This window comes from Caretta caretta, chromosome 3 (genome assembly GCF_965140235.1).
Source record: "Caretta caretta isolate rCarCar2 chromosome 3, rCarCar1.hap1, whole genome shotgun sequence".
Classification (NCBI taxonomy): domain Eukaryota; kingdom Metazoa; phylum Chordata; order Testudines; family Cheloniidae; genus Caretta; species Caretta caretta.
Genome location: NC_134208.1, coordinates 181007296 through 181029029, shown reverse-complemented (window position 1 = coordinate 181029029; position 21734 = coordinate 181007296).

The window sequence follows — 21734 nt, the reverse complement described above, 5'->3', positions numbered from 1 at the left end:
TGCTGAGCTCCATTAGGGATCCTCACCGTTCCTCTTCTATTTTTCTCTTTACCTCTTCACAAAAAGTCATACTCCATCCCCCCCTTCCCCCCAAACAAACAAAAAAAACCCGCCTAGAATAACAGATTCTAGCAAGGTAAGACAGAAAATGCACAAAGTGTGATGCCACATTGCTTAATACCAGGGCTGGCCAGAAAGAAGAATTTCATTGTGTGAATTTTTTCAGGCTTTGGCATTTGGTTTTGTTCTGAATCAATACAAAACTGAGACCTTTAGGTGCATGCAGGAGATACTTCCATAAAACAGCCAATAACCCTATGGTTATTACACGTACCTAGCCTAATTTGTAACAGGGACTTGATCACTGGTCTCCCATATCCCAGGTGAGTGTCCTAACTAGAGCTAGACAAAATATTTTTGGTGAATAGTAATTTAGCTGAAAAATGCATTTTAAGGGGCTCCAAAAGCATTTCATAGAATCATAGAATCATAGAATATCAGGGTTGGAAGGGACCCCAGAAGGTCATCTAGTCCAACCCCCTGCTCGAAGCACGACCAATCCCCAACTAAATCATCCCAGCCAGGGCTTTGTCAAGCCTGACCTTAAAAACCTCTAAGGAAGGAGATTCTACCACCTCCCTAGGTAACGCATTCCAGTGTTTCACCACCCTCTTAGTGAAAAAGTTTTTCCTAATATCCAATCTAAACCTCCCTCACTGCAACTTGAGACCATTACTCCTCGTTCTGTCATCTGCTACCATTGAGAACAGTCTAGAGCCATCCTCTTTGGAACCCCCTTTCAGGTAGTTGAAAGCAGCTATCAAATCCCCCCTCATTCTTCTCTTCTGCAGGCTAAACAATCCTAGCTCCCTCAGCCTCTCCTCATAAGTCATGTGTTCTAGACCCCTAATCATTTTTGTTGCCCTTCGCTGGACTCTCTCCAATTTATCCACATCCTTCTTGTAGTGTGGGGCCCAAAACTGGACACAGTACTCTAGATGAGGCCTCACCAATGTCGAATTGAGGGGAACGATCACATCCCTCGATCTGCTCGCTATGCCCCTACTTATACATCCCAAAATGCCATTGGCCTTCTTGGCAACAAGGGCACACTGCTGACTCATATCCAGCTTCTCGTCCACTGTCACTCCTAGGTCCTTTTCCGCAGAACTGATGCCTAGCCATTCGGCCCCTAGTCTGTAGCGGTGCATTGGATTCTTCCGTCCTAAGTGCAGGACCCTGCACTTATCCTTATTGAACCTCATCAGATTTCTTTTGGCCCAATCCTCCAATTTGTTTAGGTCCTTCTGTATCCTATCCCTCCCCTCCAGCGTATCTACCACTCCTCCCAGTTTAGTATCATCTGCAAATTTGCTGAGAGTGCAATCTACACCATCCTCCAGATCATTTATGAAGATATTGAACAAAACCGGCCCCAGGACCGACCCCTGGGGCACTCCACTTGACACCGGCTGCCAACTGGACATGGAGCCATTGATCACTACCCGTTGAGCCCGACAATCTAGCCAGCTTTCTACCCACCTTATAGTGCATTCATCCAGCCCATACTTCCATTTGTAAATTTGGGTTGAATTTGACAAATATTTTCAGTCAAAGAAAAGAATGACAAAGTCTAAACACTTAGTTTCACCCATTTAAAAAAAATTTTTTTGACTTTTTCATGTTCAAATGCTCTCAGACCATTTTGAAATTTTGTTTCAACTTTTCATTTTGAAATGTTTTTGCAATTTGTCCATGTCAAGGTTCCTTCCCCACTCTGAACTCTAGGGTACAGATATGGAGACCTGCATGAAAAAAACCCGAAGCTTATTTTTACCAACTTAGGTTAAAACTTCCCCAAGGTACAAACTATTTTACCTTTTGCCCTTGAACTTTATTGCTGCCACCACCAAGCATCTAACAAATATATAACAGGTAAAGAGCCTGCTTGGAAACGTCTTTCCCCCAAAAATCCTCCCAAACCCTACACCCCCTTTCCTGGGAAAGGCTTGATAAAAATCCTCACCAATTTGCATAGGTGAACACAGACCCAAACCCTTGGATCTTAAGAACAATGAAAAAGCAATCAGGTTCTTAAAAGAAGAATTTTAATTGAAGAAAAAGTAAAAGAATCACCTCTGTAAAATCAGGATGGTAAATACCTTACAGGGTAATCAGATTCAAAACATAGAGAATCCCTCTAGGCAAAACCTTAAGTTACAAAAAGACATAAAAACAGGAATCTACATTCCATTCAACACAGCTTATTTTCTCAGCCATTTAAACAAAACAGAATCTAACACATATCTAGCTAGATTACTTACTAAGTTCTAAGACTCCATTCCTGTTCTGTCCCCGGCAAAAGCATCACACAGACAGACACAAACCCTTTGTTTTTCCCCTTCCTCCCAGCTTTTGAAAGTATCTTGTCTCCTCATTGGTCATTTTGGTCAGGGGCCAGCGAGGTTACCTTTAGCTTCTTAACCCTTTACAGGTGAAAGGGTTTTTCCTCTGGCCAGGAGGGATTTAAAGGTGTTTACCCTTCCCTTTATATTTATGACAGCCCAGTAAAAAAAACAAACAAACAAAAAAAAAAACAAAAAAACCCCATAAACAGCTGAAAATCACCTATAAATGACTAAATTGAAACAAAAATTCAAAACAAATTTTGTTACTAGTTGACCAAAATTAGATCAATTCAAAGTGAACTTTTGAATTTAACAAAAGTGCTTGAAAAATTTTGTTTTGGGTGTTTTTGGGTTTTGTTTTGTTTTTCCATTTTGTCTTCTGAATAAAAAAATCAGTTATTTGCTCAGCTCTAGTCCTAACCACTGAGTTATTGGCTGTTCTGGTCTCTCTCATTTTCTCTCACTTTGATCAAAAATTCCATCCTTGACTTGAAAAACCTCCCCACCAAAAGTGTAATCAAAATAGTTTCTGTGACAAGTTTCACTTTTGATTGTCAGATTTTCTGACAAAAAATGTTTTGTTGAAAAAATCCCAAATAGCTATACTTAATACTGTTGTGGACATGATGCACAGGATATACATAAATACAGCCTGCTCTGAAGGAGAGAGAATGATCTTTTCTAATCCCTCAGTATCTATCGCCCTACATATGAGTGGAGGGATAGTGAAAGCTAATGTGAATGCTTTCCACCCAGCAAAAGACCAGAATTAAAGTGAAACACTGCACCTCCAGCATGGACCTGGGCACTTCACAAAGCATGGAACTGGTGGGGGATAATGACATCATGCTAAATAGGCTGCGCTCCCTGCACCAAATCCATTGATCCATTGATACCATTGATCTAAGCCTGAGGCTAATCCTTCCCCAAGCCTTGTTTAAAAGGCCTGTTGTCAGATGTGCAAGGATCAGATGTGCAAGGAACTGATAAGGAACTTGTAAGAATGATCAATATTATATCTATGCTTAAAAAGCTCTTTCCTTATTGTGTTAAATACTGAAAGGAAGCTATAAGAAAAATGTGATGTGTCCTGCACATATTTAAGTACCTTCATAAAACTCACATGGATCTACTCCTCTACCTCTTACTACCATATCTGGAGCAAGTTGTCTACCTGGTGTGACCAATCACACAGCACATCTAGCTAACTATGGAATCAGGAAGCAATAGCCATGGCAATCATTTTTGAGAAATCTATAGGCTGAACAAAGTTCACATAAGCCATCCATCAAATACTGGGGTAAACTGATAAAAGGCAAAGTCTGTTCTCAGGTACTTTGTGAACAGAAGAAAGAGCTGAATTCATCAAATAAATTGCTCAGTGTGTGTCATTCACCAAGACATAGCCCAGAAATTGCTTGCTCTGCAGTTTCTGAGCTATTGTAGATAGGTCACCATTGCAAATTAGACTTTACCTAGTTAAATAAATGTTTTGACTAAATAGTTGAGATTATATAAAGGAAAAAAGATACAAAAAATCATCTCTGCACAGCTGCTTAAAGATTTGCCAGGAGGATACCTTTCAAAGATTGGATGGGAAAGAAATATGGTCTACCATAAACAGAGATAGTAGCCAACATGCCAAATTTGTGAAAAAAACACAGAAATTGGGCTTGTTTTTGGCTTAATTGGCTTGTGAGTTGCGTATTGGCTAGTTTTTTGTTTGTAGTTTGATGCTTGTTTGGCTTGTAACTTGTTGTAGTTTGTTGCTTCTTTTTTTAAATCAAAAAAAGCAGGGGAAAGGGGGAGAGAGAGTCGGGGTGCACAGCGGGCCCACCACAGTCCCAGACTGCACGCAGGGCGGGATCTAGTCACTTAGCATGTTGGGGTTCTTAGGGATTGGTTTGTTTTGGCCTTGTTTTGAAATGGGATTAGCTTGATTTTTGGCTTATTGTGAAAGTCGGGGTACTTATTTACTGTGTGAAAGTTGGCAACTGTAGATAGTAGCTGTAGCACTTTTGGCAATATTATCCTGCTCTTACTCAAAATATATGGTGAAAATTGATAGAGTAAATCATTAGGAATGACAGAAAAATGTACTGAAAATTAATGTGAGCAAAACAGAGGCCACTGATCATTGTCAACCATCCTGAAGAGAGAAATAACCAGCTCAGCATATTTGGAAAGATAATTGAAAAGTAGAACAATATATCTGCTTTAACAGCCACCTGGGTTAGATAGAAATCAAACAATGGAAGACAGGTAGAGAAAGAAACCATTTAACTTCAAGTGGATTTTCAAATATAAAAATAAATATGAAGAGTATTCCTCTTCTTAACCTGATAAATAATGAGATCTGTAGTCAGTGCATCCATCAGTAACATGTGGCTCAGAGAGAAATAACATGAGCAAAAGCTATATTGTACAATAAAAATGGGCTTCGACAATGAGCAGACAGATCTGAAATAATAACGAGAACACACAATGGAAAATAGGAGTAAGTCCCTCCAGAAGGACAAGCAGAATAAATGGCTGCTAACTGTTGAAAAGTACAAGAAATTGCTAGTATTGCATAAAACATGCAATACTAAAATTAATGATTCCATCATGGATATAGGAGACCTTGGATAGAAGTGGTGGACATAATGCGTATTGGCATTGATCTAGGTCAGAAATGACACCAACATTTCTGATGAGCAGAACATTTTATCTGAGACTTGTTTACGTTTGTTAGAAGTAAAATGTGTACAGAGTTGTTGCTAAAGGAATTTTATCCATTTGGAAATTCAGCTTGAATAGGAAGGAGAAGATCCAGTTAGATTCCCCAGGTTTACTGCAATACTAATGGGTGCATTCCTGATTCTGATAAGAGTGAAAGGAAAAAAGCATTTCTCTCAACCACCCCTCACTATCATTTATATCCATTCTGCACAAAACTGCAGGTATCCAACTTTTATTACTCCAAAATTATTTGCAAGCAAAAATGCTGAATCACAAACCTGAGGTAATACATTTTTTAAAATTTATGCTAAAGAAATTAATGTCATATCATTTTAAAGTGTGGTTCTTCTCTATCAGTGACTTTGTGAAAATTTCATTTTCTGATCAAATAGAACTGTGTGTATCCAGAGTCCTATCTGCTTACTTTAGTGACAAAAAATAACCCTTTTTAATTCTTATTTATTCCATCTTGATAACAGGAATGCGAAGCACACCCTGAAAGTGATCTTCTGTGGCAACACTATGCAACATGACCCCACTCTGACCTATCTCGCTAAGCTTCCAGGACCATCTGAAGAAGGTAGCTGCCAAGATGAAGACAAGGGTCAAACTGCTCCAGAAACTTGCAAGCATCAGCATCAGTGTTATGGACAGCAGCAATGACTCTTGTGTACTCTGTAGCCAAACTGTGCGCCAGTATGGACCAGAAGTAGCCACATGCGACATGTTGATGTCCAACTGAACAGTGCAATGTGGTGCATCACTGGAACCCTCAAGTTGACCTCAACACCTCGGCTGCCAGTGCTGTTGTACATTGCTCTCCCATCCGTTTGCCGTGATGCTGCAACACTTCGTAATTCTAGAGGATCGCAGAACATGAATGTATTCCCATCCAGCATGACCTTAACAATGTCCCTCACCACCTCTTGAAGTCATGTAAGCCCTTTTGTACCCATGCATTTAATCTTCAAGATGAAACTTCAACCCTGATGAAGCTTGAAAAGCTGAATGGAATTCACAAGAAGTCACAAATAAACACCTCATGAAAGACCCAATTCAGACAATCCCTGGCTTTGATCTCCCACAAAGCTCATGGACAACACTCAACTGTATCTGCAAAAATCATGCCAGATGCAGATACTTGCTGCACAAATGGAAAATTAAAGACACTCCATTGTGTGACTGTGGTCACCCAGAACAGACCATGGAGCATATAACAACTCAATGCCTGATTCACAAATACAAAGGAGGGAACACAGCAATACGCTCTGCTACTCCAGACGCAATTATCTGACTTAACCATCTAAATGTAAAATTATAGTTGTTGCTCTACATCTACATCAGCCATATGAAGAAGAAGATTTTCATTAGCACTGCAGAGGCAAAGCTGCTATGGAAGATCAATCTGGGTTCTATGCTGGGTCATTCATCACCAACTGAATGTTTAAATGAATTCCAATCACAGGGCCAAATTCTGCCTTAGTTATACCTGTACAACCACACTGTAAACAACTGAATACTGTTTTATTCTGGTTCTTATATCTCACTAATCATAGTATTTCAGCATTTTCCAGTAGAGCACTTACCTATGTGAATAACATCCATCACATATTTGTTGTCTCATCCCCTTCTAAGAAAAAGCACGTGCAGTGAAATATCTTGTCTTGGTAGGTTTTTAAGTATATATGTTGCTATGTTCTTATGTTAGAGAAGGCAGGATTAAAGAAATGTGTTTTGCACTAGGAGCAGAAGTTGGTGACATTCTTTAGTTCCTGAGGAAGTTCATTCCACAGTTTCAGACTATGCCTGAGGAAGTTCTGTCTCCCGCACAGACAAGTTTGTCCTTATTGTAGAGAGTTCCATTGTGCTTGAGGAGAGTAGTTGTTTGATCATGGTCTTCATCCTGGAGCCTTACATGATCTTTTAGATATTCTGGCCCAGATCATGGAGCACCTTGAAGATAAGGACTGAGACATTGAACTTGATTTGAAATTCTTTGGGAACCCAGTGTAGAGTGCAGAAGACAGGTTTGATATGCTCACAGTAGCCTGTATTGCTGAAGCAAACTGCTGCCATGTTCTGTACTAATTGGAGTTTCCTAAGTGCTGAAGGCTTCATGCCCAGGTACATTGCATTGCTGTAGTCCAGCAGACAGGTGACAAAGGTGTGAATAACTGAGACCAGCTCATTTTCCATCAAGATAGGGCAGAGTCTACTAGATATCTAGAGATGATAGAAACCATTATTTGTGGATACTTCTATAAACTATGGACTGAAATGGCCAATTATGGGTGGGTGCCTTCAACCAAGAAGAGAGCACTATGGCTGTGACTTCTTCAGAATTATTTCCTCTGCCCACCAACGTCACCTCTCGCTTGTTCAGTTTCAGCTTCAGTCAGTTGATAATAATAATAATAATCTTTGATAATTATAATGATAACTGATAATCTTTGTTAGTCGTGATGGTACATGAGATGGAAAGAGCTCTGCATACCTTTCAGATCTCAGGAAGAAGGGAATTAAAAGAACCATCTTTTTTATTTTCAGATTGAAGAGATTTCCTCTGGAATCATTGAGACAATAAATGTGAAACTTTACAATGTAATTTCTACAGCATCATTTTTCAGAGCAGACACACACATTAACATTCCTTTACTGTTACTTTCCTTCTGTTCCTTATTTTGGGCTTTTGTCTCAAACTTAGGCTGTAGGATGAGGTATATTGAGATGGCATCACTCCAGGTTAAAATTAAATGCTCATTGACAGCTTAAAACTACACTCTGAGCAACTCCACTCCTAAACCCTCTCACGTATCAGTGTTTTGAGAGAAAAATTTGATCCAAAGGTAATTTTTTAAACTGCTACTCATCTTTCAAAGAAAACTGTCAATTCAAATAAATGAACAAGTTTGTAGTTACTGAATTTATATGTGCAAGTATTTCTAAAGTGGTTAATCATCCTCAAATTGTCCTAGAAAGCTACAGGGTTGAATACTGTTGATTTTAAGAGCAAGATTAGTCTTAAATAGATTCGCTTGCAGTGACTGGAATTTATCCTTTATCTTCTCAACTCTACTGTGAGGCACAGGTCTTGATACTGTGAACTTAAAACCCCCTTTTTTGTTAATATGAACATTTGCTAAACTGCACCAAAGAGAACTGATTTTCATTTTCACTTCTTTATAAAACTTTTCATTCAGGTCTTGTAATAATCATCTCAGAAAGAATCTCACTAATTCTCTTAGCTTTTTCTCATATTTGGTTAGTGTGCCTAGGGCAGCCCTCAGTGGAAATGCCAAGGTCAGGGCAGCCTGCAAAAGGGAGAGCAGATACACCCAAAACTGGTGGGTAACACTGAAGTTAAACTCCCCAACCAGTCACAAACTGTAGTTCAGATCCTCCACACTGATTATCAAGAAGTTAAAAAAGAAATCACACAACCACCTTTATTGCACTTCAGTTCTCTGGCTCCCAGTCAGCATGAAGGTGAAGTAAGGTGAAGAGTTATTTAAAATTTTTCCTCACTATACAAAATGTTCTTCTGAACCCCAAAGGGCAAGCCACATTGCCAGGTCACTATTAGGTTGGATCTTAACTAAAATACCACACTGCCATCCTATCCTCTAGCATCTAAAACTGAAGGTTTTTTATAAAGAAAAAAAGAAAGAACAAGCAGAGAGTTGTTAAATGGTAAAGTAGTCCGATACATACAGAGACGTCACAGTCCATATATTAGGTTCTTAGCAGTATTGGTGAGTTGCTGACTTGAAAGTCACTCTGGAACACATCCATAGCTTGGATGGGTCATGCAGTCCTTTGTTCAGAGCTTTGTTTGTATAAAAGTTACTCCAGAGGTCAGAAGCAGGATTGAAGACCAAATGGAGAAGATGCAGCTGCCTTTTATATTCCTCTTGTCATGTGGCTTGTACTTCCTTTGTTCCAAACACAAGCTTTACATCATATGTCATGGAAAAGTCTTAGAGTTCTGTCCATGATCATACCACATGCCTTGCTGACTCATAAGATGTATTCCCTTGTTCCTTTCAATGAATTCATTGTACAGTTGATGACCCTTGATGGGCTGTCTAACAGGCTCAGTGCTGGTGCCAATCTGTCTAGGGGTCAATCCAGAAACACAAGTTTGGAAATACAATATACAATACAGATCTATAACTCATAACACAAAAGTAATACAAACATAAAAACAAGATTATCATACTTGGCAAATTATAACATTTTCACAGATACTTTACATGGCATATCTGGCACAATTCATTACAATTTTAAAATACTGGTATCAATAATATTATAAAGCGCCTCCCATATTCCATAGAGTCACAGTTAGTAAAATTTAATAAAATTTGTCCTTTTTTAAAAAAAGGGCTTAGGAAGAAAACATTTATTAAGATAATAAAAATTTCTATTTTCGAAAGAGATATTTTTCTGGTTTGCAACCAAATCTATGGTGAAAATGGACTGATTTCCAACTAAACATATGACCAAATTCAATAAGGACTTCAGTGGAATTTACAAAAGTATAAGAAAGGACCAAAGCAGCTCTTGGTAAAAATTGGCATGGCTCCATTAAAGTAAATGGTGCTGTTCCCATATGGACCTATGGAGGACCTTCTCTTGAAAGCAGAATTTGCCCCTGATGAGTAATTTAGGACAAGAGCTAATAATCCAACCACATTAAAGAAGAGGACTGCTTCTGATAATTATAATGGTCAGTATTTGGGAAAGTCTGAATAAGAACAATAATTTTATTGAAAAATTTACTGGCAGTCATTTTAGGATGGCCACATTACTCATGAGTAATGAAGCCACAAGTTATACAGGATATTCCCAAAGATGAGTGCCACTAAAACTATAACACTACACCAAACTCTCCAACTATCTTTGGAAGTGCTGTGAATCTTCCCTTTCCAGTGGTATATGGAACTCATTTTTAGCCGTGATATCAATTAGCTTTCAGACGAAGAACTGTTCAGGACCAAATGTTACCTGGCCTCCTCCTCCAAGAAGTTTAATTTTAGGGAGAAAATTTCACATTATGAGAGAAAGAAGGAAACCTGTATCTGGCCAACAGTGCGTTTAAAGAATGAGCTGTTGGAAGCTGCCACTGGTGGGGGACATATTAGTTTCAGTAGCTTTGGCTATGGTATTGCACTGGCACATCTCACAGGTAAGCAGCCTAACTGCCTGCATAAAATGCACTGTCCGGGGCAGCTCCAACCTTATTGGTGTGAATGGTGCCCACCCCAGGTTTCTCATGTCTTCCTCCAGCACCTGGGCCTAGGATTTAGTGTGCTGGGGACCCCCTCACCAGAACCCCACTGCTTTGAAATTCACAAATAGATTTGCCTCATATCAACTCAATTTGCAACCTGTAAAAATCTACTAAAGAGAGATCTTTTCAGGATGGGAAAGAGCGCCCTGGAAGAGCTACAATACTATGGGTGGATGGCAACAGACTCCTTTTCCTCACAGGCACCCTACCCTGTAACACACCAGTTTTGGCTCCACAGAACATTGTGGAGGCACATAATACATTCAGTTGCTTCTCTGCAGTCCAAGTGATAGCATGAGAACTAACCTTCCTGTTTGAAGCTGCTCAGAGGTTTGTAATGATAGACGTGGCTTCTTCTGTATATTTAGAGGCATCAGAATACCATGGAGACAACAAATATAGAATCTCTGCCCTACTGTTGTTCTCATGACACTTGTCAAATCATTTTTCTCATAGCTGTTATGCTAGATTTCTGCAAGAGGAGGTGACAAACAGCCAGTCCACAAAACGCCAATAGTTCTGTCACGCTCATTAGAATGTTACACGTCTCAATAGGGGGCAATTGGGGTGTGAGAGAAAATCTAATCCATAACCTTTCTGAACTTGACACTCCATTGCGTAATAAATGACTCATGTTTCTTCAGCATTCTTCCTATTCCTTTTCTTCTGGTTGAAATACCACAATTTGCTGAAATTTGTTATGATAAGAAACTGAATTACCTTTTCAAAAGTTTATTCTTCTCCTTCTACTCTGCCTGTTCTTTAAGATACTGAGCCACAAGGGTCTGATCACAGAATTATTGTCAATTTGGACATTCTGGACTTACTTTTCAGCTTTTTCATTATCCTCTGTTACAGGGTAGCTGGTCTCTGTTAGTAGACTGGGCCCAGTTCCCTCTGTCACAACAGGTGAGCCCAATTCAAAGGGGTGAGGCTACATCTGGGCCTATAGGGCTGCTAAAGTCCAGGCCAAGGGAGTGATAGGGACAGGCTGTGCCTGGGGAAAGGAAGCCATGGTGGAGGGGAGCTGACTCCTATGGTGAGACCCTACAGCAAGGGGCCAGATACTCAGGGAGACAGTGCTGGAGGCACATAATACATTCAGTTACCTCTCTACAGTCCAAGTGACACCATAAGAACTAACCTATCCTATCTGAAGCTGCTCAGAAGCATGAGAACTAATATATCCTGTTCCAAGTTGTTTGAAGCTGCTCAGGAATGGACCTGAGCTGACTAGAAATGGGAAGTTGCCAGGAGCAGGGTGCTGGAGATCCCTGGGCATGGTGACCCTGAAGCCTGAGAACAAAGAGTGAATTAAAAGACTGTTTTCTGTTTGTTTACTCACTTGTGAAGGAGAACCTGCTTGAAAGACTGGGTGTAGTATCACATACTTGGGGATAACTGAGAGGAGGGGGAACGATGCCCCACAAAGTTCCATCCACTAAGTGTTTTGTTCAGTATTTGTACTTTTAATCTCCTTGCTTTTATTTTTCAGAACAGAAACTGACTCATATCTTGCTTCCATCTACACTGAACAGAGCTTTGGTATAGCTGAGGATCTGGACCATTTGGCCAATTTGAATGAACATCACCCAGAACACAAAGGATTTGTTTCTAATCTCACTTCTATTGGTTTTACACCAGCAAAACCCCTTTGACTTCACTGGAGTTACTCCTCATTTATATCAGTGCCTGTGAGATCAGAATCAGGCCCCAAGGCTGACCCACATCACCTGGAACAGAAATGTAATTTATTCTTCCAAGTGAGAGACAGAAGTACCTTGCCATAATCAATGCCACATAGTGGTCTATACAGATGTTCTAATTTTTACAAAACAGCATCATTGCCTAGTCATTCTCGATGTTCCTCCCCTCACACTCTCAGGTTTACATCTTTTATGTTTGTGGAGTTTTGGGCAGCTAAAATATTCTCATGTGACCTAATGTTCAATCTCATTGTGAGTTCAAGCAGAGATAATAGTCACACTCTTCGCATTGGGATAGCTAATGTTGCATCAGCACAACCTTGTTTTTTAAGGGTCTTAGCTTTTTTTTTTCCTGTAAAAGTCATTCCATGCTGAAACATGATTGGCATATAAGTTCTAAGGCTGAAAATCTTTTGTAAAGTTGATAAAATACTTTGGCTATTTTTAAGCTACAAGCAGAAGAAAAAGGAAATGTGCTGGTTTTGACACAGTTTGATGCCTTTATTTAGAGAAAACACATTTTCTCCTTTAAAATGAAAGTTGGCAAGCATTTCACATGGAATCCCTTCATGGGCAGAAAGCTTGACCAACAAGACTTTATGTAGATGGAACCCTAGGTGTTGGGAGGGGAAGTCACCCTCCTTGAAATTAGGATCAAGGTACTGGGCTGCAGTGTACCAGAGGCAAAGTAAAGGGAGAGCTGAACTCCCTCTCCTTGGCTAAAAAATAAACAGAGGGAGAGATCTACCCCGCTCCCAGATTGGAGGAGTCAGTCTCAGTTCTACTCCCTTTTGAGCTGCTCTGGTAGAAAATCTCTTCCATAATCAAGTAGTATTGTTTGGTGGAAGCCTTCCTGCTTTCCAGTAGGATCTTTCAGATCTCAGCAGAACATCATCGACTGCTCTCAACATTCCAGAAGTTGAGGTGTCAGGGTGAGTTGATCTGTTGTGTAGACTCCCACCCCAACCCAGACACAAGAGATCTGATAGGCTGGGGAGCAGGACATGTGATTCTGACATCAGTTGCAGAAGGTTGGAGAAAAAAACCTACTAATATCAGAATTTTCAACAGCATCTTAATTCCATCCTTTCAGGTTTCTAAGTGACTTTCTGGTTCAATGAGATCAAAAGGAATGTACAGAGGAACTTCTGACACTAGTTCAGGAGAAAAGCATAGGCATCTGTCAGTGATACTGGGTCCTTTTTGCCCTAGAGTCTATCCTGAGATGTTAGTCAGTCTTTGTCTCTCTGACAGCAACATAAGGAGCAACCTGGGTCTTGCCCTGATTGAGGAATAGTTGATGAAGAAGTTTGTCTAGCAGGACTGCTTATGCTGTAGATTCTAAACTCTGGTCAAGAAGTCTGGCAAGACATTCTTTCCCTAGCAGATGAAGAATTAATGGAGCTACCTTACTGCAGATTCTGACATGTCTGCCTCTTTGGTAGTTGTCAGAATAAACCGCTGTAGTATTGCTTATTAGGATTTGGACAGATTTGGAGAAAGCTTTACAAGCCAGTTAAATAGATCTCCGCTTCAGCAAACTGATGATGATTGTTCTGCAGAGTCTTTTGCAGAGTTCACAAAGCTAGAATAGTGATGAAATTTAGATGGGTACCTCAGGCCACACCAAGACTTCTGTGACTATTACTGCAGAGTTTTTAGATGTAATCCAGTGAATGGTTTCACAGATGTGCATGAAGCTGCAAAGACTTAAATGGTGGTTACTGGCCTTGTGGATAGGGGGAAGTAGTAGATGTGGTACATCTTGATTTTAGTAAGGTTTTTGACACAGTCCTATTTGACATTCTCATAAGTAAACTAGGGAAATGTGATTAGATGAATTTACTCTGGGTGCACAACTGGTTGAAAGAGCATACTCAAAGAGTAGCTATCGGTTTACTGTCCAACTGGGAGAACACATCTAGTGAGATCCCACGGGGTCAGTTTTGGGTCCAATACCATTCAATATTTTAATTAATGACTCGGATAATGGAGTGCAAAGTATGCTTACAAAATCTGCAGATGATACCAAGCTGGGAGGGATTGCAAGCACTTTGACCGAAAGGACCTTGACAAATTGGAGAATAGGTCTGAATTCAACAAGATGAAATTTAATAAAGGTAAGTGCAAAGTATTTCTTCACTTAGGAAGGAAAAATCAAATGGAAAACTAAGAAGTGGTGAATAACTGGCTAGATCAGGGGTCGGCAACTTTTCAGAAGTGGTGTGCCAAGTCTTCATTTATTCACTCTAATTTAAGGTTTTGCGTGCCAGTAATACATTTTAACTTTTTTAGAAGGTCTCTTTCTGCAAGTCAAGAATATATAACTAAACTATTGTATGTAAAGTAAATAAGTTTTTTAAAATATTTAAGAAGCTTCATTTAAAATTAAATTAAAATGCAGAGCCCCCTGGACTGGTGGCCAGGCCCCAGGCAGTGTGAGTGTCACTGAAAATCAGCTCACGTGCCACCTTTGGCTTGCGTGCCATAGGTTGCCTACCTCTGGGCTAGATAGCAGTACTACTGGAAAGGAGTTGGGAGCTACAGTGAATCATAAATTGAATATGAGCCAACAATATGATGCAGTGGCAAAAAAGGCTCATAATCTAGAATGGATTAATAGGAATGTTGTATGCAAGACACGGGGGGCAATTGTCCCACACTACTCAGCACTGGTGAGGCCTCAGCTGGATTACTCTGTCCAGTTCTGGGCACCACACTTTAGTAAAGATGTGAACAAACTGGTGAGAGTCCAAAAAAGAGCAACAAAAATGATAACAAATTTAGAAAACCTAACCTATGAAGGAAGGTTAAAAAACTTGGCATGTTTAATCTTGCAAAAAGAAGACTGAAGGGGAACCTGACAACAGTCTTCTAATATGTTACGGGCTGTTATAAAGAGAATGGAGATCAATTGTTCTCCATGTCCACTGAAAGCATTGGACAAGAAGTAATGGGCTTAATCTGAAGCACGGGAGATTTAGGTTGGATTTAGGAAAAGCTTTATAACCATAAAGGTAGTTAAGCTCTGAAATAGGCTTCTGTGACTGGGTGCCTGGATGGGCCACACTAAGGGCAGACTGCAATAAATAGAGCAGATAATCCCCAAACTGGTGGTTTATTTTATAATTAGATCCACCAAGCCAGTAACACAAGAGCTTTTGTAGTACCACACCAATTAACAAGAAGCCAAACACAATCCCCTTTAGTTATTCCAGCCCTTGGCTCCAATCTATACAACTAAGTCTAATATAGTGAGAGATTACTGAAAACCCTATTCACCATACTTAAATTTCTATAAATCCCAAAGAATCGGACCCATTACTCCACAGGTAAATGAATATTTCAGATCTTACCTAAATACATGCTTACAGCCAATCCTTAATAACTACATCTAAGATTTATTGTTAAAAGGAAAAAAGAAAGAAGAGAGTTACAAATGGTTAAAAGATCAATATACATACAAATGATTTTCAGTGTTCATAGTTCAGACTCACAGCAGGGATGGAATAAACTGCTGGCTTGTAAAAGTCTCTCTGGAATCATCCCACAGGTCAGAATCCAAAGGCAGCTTAGATGTCAAGTCTGTGAGTCTTTCCATGCATTTTCCAGAGTATTCCAAATAATTATTTGGAAGATGTTCATTCTACAGCTCACCATTTCCCTGTTCAAAGTTTAAGCATACTAGCGATGAAAGGATCAGGCCCGAGGTGTCACTTTTATAACCAAAGAGGGCTGTTAAGTGTTTTGAGCACAGCATGTGACTGAGGATTCTTCTTTGTTGAGCACACAAGTTTCATCACTTTGAAGTTAACATCCTATTTACTATGCATACACAGGTCATCCAGTTACACTATAAAACAACACACAGTCATTCATTATAACAGAGATAGTTAAGCTGAAGACAATTGTTAATAATATTATTTGTTTCCTGCAGTATCTTACATCTTTAATCTTAAGGTTAACCTAACTATTTGCATACATAATGTAAGGCAGTTAAGACATGAAAGGGAATTAACATCTACAAGCTATTCTGGTTACATCATTAAACTTCTAACAAGATATAGGTAAACACAGACAAATATACTTAGCATCTACCCTTGATTTCTATTACTACAAATGAATGAGTTGATGATTGCTAGTCTAGTACATTTCATTGAAATTCACATACAAGTGAACTGTCTTGATACAATTGCAATGTTTCTTGTTAAGTTGTTATAGGTCATACACAGGCTGGCTGGTCTGCCAATGTCATAGCTTCCAAGGGAGATAGTCGAATCCCCATCATTGGGAGGTTTTTAAGAACAGATTGGACAGACACCTGTCAGGGATGGTCAAAGTTTGCTAGCCTCAGTGCAGGGGGCTGGATTTGAGGACTTGCAACCCTGTATTTCTATGATTTTGTGTTTTCTTGACTCTCAAACAATTAGGCCTAATTCCACTCTATCTGTACCCCATCCTTGGGGTCCTCTAAACTCATGGACACTGGAGCTGTTTAAAACTTTTCAAACATAAAACCTTTTTACATAAAAAAATGCATATTCATTGATACAAATCCATGAAACTTCTCTGTCAGTTTCATTGACTTGTTCATTTTGAAATTCTTGCACTCCCCCAAAAAGTCTGAAAAAAACAAAACATTTAATTTAAACATTTCCCAAAGTCTTGAACTTTTTTTTAGTCCATCCTCACTGAGTATTGCTCCTCTCCACAAAGTGACTGAGCATATTCCATCTCTGGGTTGCAGGATATGGAGGAACTGAACAGGACTTTTCCTGGAATTGCTTCTTCTAGCTGTGAGGTGCTATTGTGGCAACAGGTCACAAAGCACAGTGGGAGACTATCTTTCCTATGCTGTCAATGCACCTCCCCTCCTTCTCCCTCCCTCCCTCCCCCCAACCCTCCCCCAGGTGGTGCCCAGGCAGTGTGGAGGAGAAAGAGGAAACAATCTGACATGTTCAACTATGGAGGGGTGAGGAAATAACAGCAAGGTCAGGGGAGCAGGCTATGAGGTGCAGACTGTATGAGGAAGACAGGGACAATAGGGGACAGGCTGAGGAGAGGCACAGAAGGGAGTGAGGAAGAAATGGACAGATTGGGGTAGAAGAGTCTGTGACTCTGGAAGAGTACACGCCTTCCAGAACCTGGAATTAAACTCAGGATCATTCAGTCCCAACATTCTTTTGCTGTTAGAAAATAGCTGTGAAATCTATTGGTAAAGTCTCATCTGGCTCATCTCTCTCTAGTGGCTGGTTCACGTAGCAGGTGACAAACTACTATTATCCTGTTAACTCCAATGACAGAGTTCTGTGCTGTGGACCCAAAAGTTCCAACCTTGCTGATTACAAGGTACTGCAATAATACAATAATGGAAGTCACAAAAGTACCTCACTTAGTTAGAAGGGCTCTGAATTTAGGTGGTCCAGGCTTGACTTTGTAATTTAAATAATGTTTTTTGTATGACATTTAAATTCTGGTATGTAAAATAATTTCCTTTTGTTTCACTTAATAGTGCAGCAATAGCAAACTTGGGCTAGACGGAAGCAGATTCCAGACTGCAGAGAGGGAGAAAGCATTAGATTCCAGGACTGTTCAGGGGAGGGTACAGCAGGACCTAGGGATATGGAAGGGTGCATACTGGGATATGTTAGGGTTAAGTAAAGACCTGGGAAGATGCTGGTGTGCTGACATAGCATTAGGGAATAAGGCGCATGAAAGCAGCGTTTCTTCATTTGATAAATAAGTTGCCCTCCTTTTCCCTTCCCTGCTGCTTGTTGAGAATTGATAAGCCTTGCGGCTACATAAGGAATGTAGTTGTCTAAAGAATACCCTTTGTGTAAAAGAAGGGTTATCTCCCCCTCCCTTCCTTTCCCAGCTACATAAACAAGCCCTTGGTCCTGGCCCCTTCCTCCCGCCCCTGAGAACTGCTGATTAAGGGAACTTGTGGCAACAAATTACTGCAAAGAAATGTGTTTTCAAGGTAAAGATGTGTGTATAATGTGTGTAATGCTGTAATCAGTCAATAGGGGTGGGTATAATCATAGTATGGATGTTTCTATTACTTAATAAGGGTTTTGGGGGTGTTGTAAGGATGTAGGCATTTACATACTAACTTAGATAAACAGAGTGTGCTGTAACTAATTCAGTGCTTACTTGACAATTGGGTGGAGGGGAACAAGTATTTCAATAAAGAAGCCCATACTCAAATCCACCTCTGGGTCAACCTGCTCATTTCTTCTAAAAGTTTGGGAAAGCAGCAGACTCCAGGAATGGGGAGAGGGCTCAAAATGCATCAGTCTCTAGTACTCAGGAGTGGGGGAGTAGGAAACGGGCTTCAGAGGAGACAATAGCTGTGAAGGATAGTATTAAAAAAAAAGAGCTTTACCAAAGATTTAAATTGCAGACTGATGGACAAAAGCCAAATGTCCTTTAACTAGCTGGCAAAGGCCACTTACTGGCAAACAGAATACCCAAACCACCCAACCATTACCACTGGAATAAAAAGCTTTGGAGGCACCAATACATCAATATTCAAGATACCAACTTGCTCTCTTCAGAAAAAAGAAAAGGAGTACTTGTGGCACCTTAGAGACTAACCAATTTATTTGAGCATAAGCTTTCGTGAGCTACAGCTCACTTCATCAGATGTATACCGTGGAAACTGCAGCAGACTTTATATACACACAGAGATCATGAAACAATACCTCCTCCCACCCCACTGTCCTGCTGGTAATAGCTTATCTAAAGTGATCATCAGGTGGGCCATTTCCAGCACAAATCCAGGTTTTCTCACCCTCCACCCCCCCACACAAATTCACTCTCCTGCTGGTGCTAGCCCATCCAAAGTGACAACTCTTTACATAATCAAGTCGGGCTATTTCCTGCATAAATCCAGGTTTTCTCACATCCCCCAACCCCCATACACACACAAACTCACTCTCCTGCTGGTAATAGCTCACCTAAACTGACCACTCTCCAAGTTTAAATCCAAGTTAAACCAGAACATCTGGGGGGAGGGGGGTAGGAAAAAACAAGAGGAAACAGGCTACCTTGCATAATGACTTAGCCACTCCCAGTCTCTATTTAAGCCTAAATTAATAGTATCCAATTTGCAAATGGATTCCAATTCAGCAGTTTCTCGCTGGAGTCTGGATTTGAAGTTTTTTTGTTTTAAGATAGCGACCTTCATGTCTGTGATTGCGTGACCAGAGAGATTGAAGTGTTCTCCGACTGGTTTATGAATGTTATAATTCTTGACATCTGATTTGTGTCCATTTATTCTTTTACGTAGAGACTGTCCAGTTTGACCAATGTACATGGCAGAGGGGCATTGCTGGCACATGATGGCATATATCACATTGGTGGATGTGCAGGTGAACGAGCCTCTGATAGTGTGGCTGATGTTCTTAGGCCCTGTGATGGTGTCCCCTGAATAGATATGTGGGCACAATTGGCAACGGGCTTTGTTGCAAGGATAAGTTCCTGGGTTAGTGGTTCTGTTGTGTGGTATGTGGTTGTTGGTGAGTATTTGCTTCAGGTTGCGGGGCTGTCTGTAGGCAAGGACTGGCCTGTCTCCCAAGACTTGTGAGAGTGTTGGGTCATCCTTCAGGATAGGTTGTAGATCCTTAATAATGCGTTGGAGGTGTTTTAGTTGGGGGCTGAAGGTGACCGCTAGTGGCGTTCTGTTATTTTCTTTGTTAGGGCTGTCCTGCAGTAGGTAACTTCTGGGAACTCTTCTGGCTCTATCAATCTGTTTCTTTACTTCTGCAGGTGGGTATTGTAGTTGTAAGAAAGCTTGACAGAGATCTTGTAGGTGTTTGTCTCTGTCTGAGGGGTTGGAGCAAATGCGGTTGTATCGCAGAGCTTGTCTGTAGACGATGGATCGTGTGGTGTGGTCAGGGTGAAAGCTGGAGGCATGCAGGTAGGAATAGCGGTCAGTAGGTTTCCGGTATAGGGTGGTGTTTATGTGGCCATTGTTTATTAGCACTGTAGTGTCCAGGAAGTGGATCTCTTGTGTGGACTGGACTAGGCTGAGGTTGGTGGTGGGATGGAAATTGTTGAAATCATGGTGGAATTCCTCAAGGGCTTCTTTTCCATGGGTCCAGATGATGAAGATGTCATCAATATAGCGCAAGTAGAGTAGGGGCTTTAGGGGACGAGAGCTGAGGAAGCGTTGTTCTAAATCAGCCATAAAAATGTTGGCATACTGTGGGGCCATGCGGGTACCCATAGCAGTGCCGCTGATCTGAAGGTATACATTGTCCCCAAATGTGAAATTGTTATGGGTAAGGACTAAGTCACAAAGTTCAGCCACCAGGTTAGCCGTGACATTATCGGGGATAGTGTTCTTGATGGCTTGTAGTCCATCTTTGTGTGGAATGTTGGTGTAGAGGGCTTCTACATCCATAGTAGCCAGGATGGTGTTATCAGGAAGATCACCGATGGATTGAAGTTTCCTCAGGAAGTCAGTGGTGTCTCGAAGGTAGCTGGGAGTGCTGGTAGCGTAGGGCCTGAGGAGGGAGTCTACATAGCCAAACAATCCTGCTGTCAGGGTGCCAATGCCTGAGATGATGGGGCATCCAGGATTTCCAGGTTTATGGATCTTGGGTAGTAGATAGAATATCCCAGGTCGGGGTTCCAGGGGTGTGTCTGTGCGGATTTGATCTTGTGCTTTTTCAGGAAGTTTCTTGAGCAAATGCTGTAGTTGCTTTTGGTAACTCTCAGTGGGATCATAGGGTAATGGCTTGTAGAAACTCGTGTTGGAGAGCTGCCGAGCTTCAGAAAAGTTCAAAAAACCTTCAAAAACAGACTCCAACAAGAGACTGCTGAATTGGAATTAATTTGCAAACTAGACACCATTAAATTAGGCTTGAATAGAGACTGGGAGTGGATGGGTCATTACACAAAGTAAAACTATTTCCCCATGTTTATCTCCCCCCCAGCTGTTCCTCAGACATTCTTGTCAATTGCTGGAAATGGCCCACCTTAATTATCACTACAAAATGTCCCCCGCGCTCTCCTGCTGGTAATAGCTCACCTTATCTGATCACTCTTGTTACAGTGTGTATGGTAACACACATGTTTCATGTTCTCTGTGTATATAAATCTCCCCACTATATTTTCCACTGAATGCATCCGATGAAGTGAGCTGTAGCTCACGAAAGCTTATGCTCAAATAAATTTGTTAGTCTCTAAGGTGCCACAAGCCCTCCTTTTCTTTTTGCCTTAAGCTTGTTTCCCAACCCTCCCCCAGTGTACCCAATGTATGGACATTCCATGTGTAAATTGACTTGATAGATTTAGCCATGAGGAATGATGTATGAAGACATTAGATTCCTTGCAATCTTTGTTGGTATTTATCACCATCTTTCCATAAAGAATATTAATTCCATTGGGTCTTCTTTGCAGAATTTATTGGGCCTTCTTTACAGAATTTAGTCAGCTTACAGCACTTCTTTAGGTGCCACAGGTCCCAGTGATATGAATTACTTTAATTCAGGCTTATGATGGACATTGAATCTTTCATAAATATCTGAGGGCACAGTAAAATGTTTGAATGTAGCAGGCAGGGCATTTGCTGAAACTGGATGTGTGTTTTATGCTGCACTA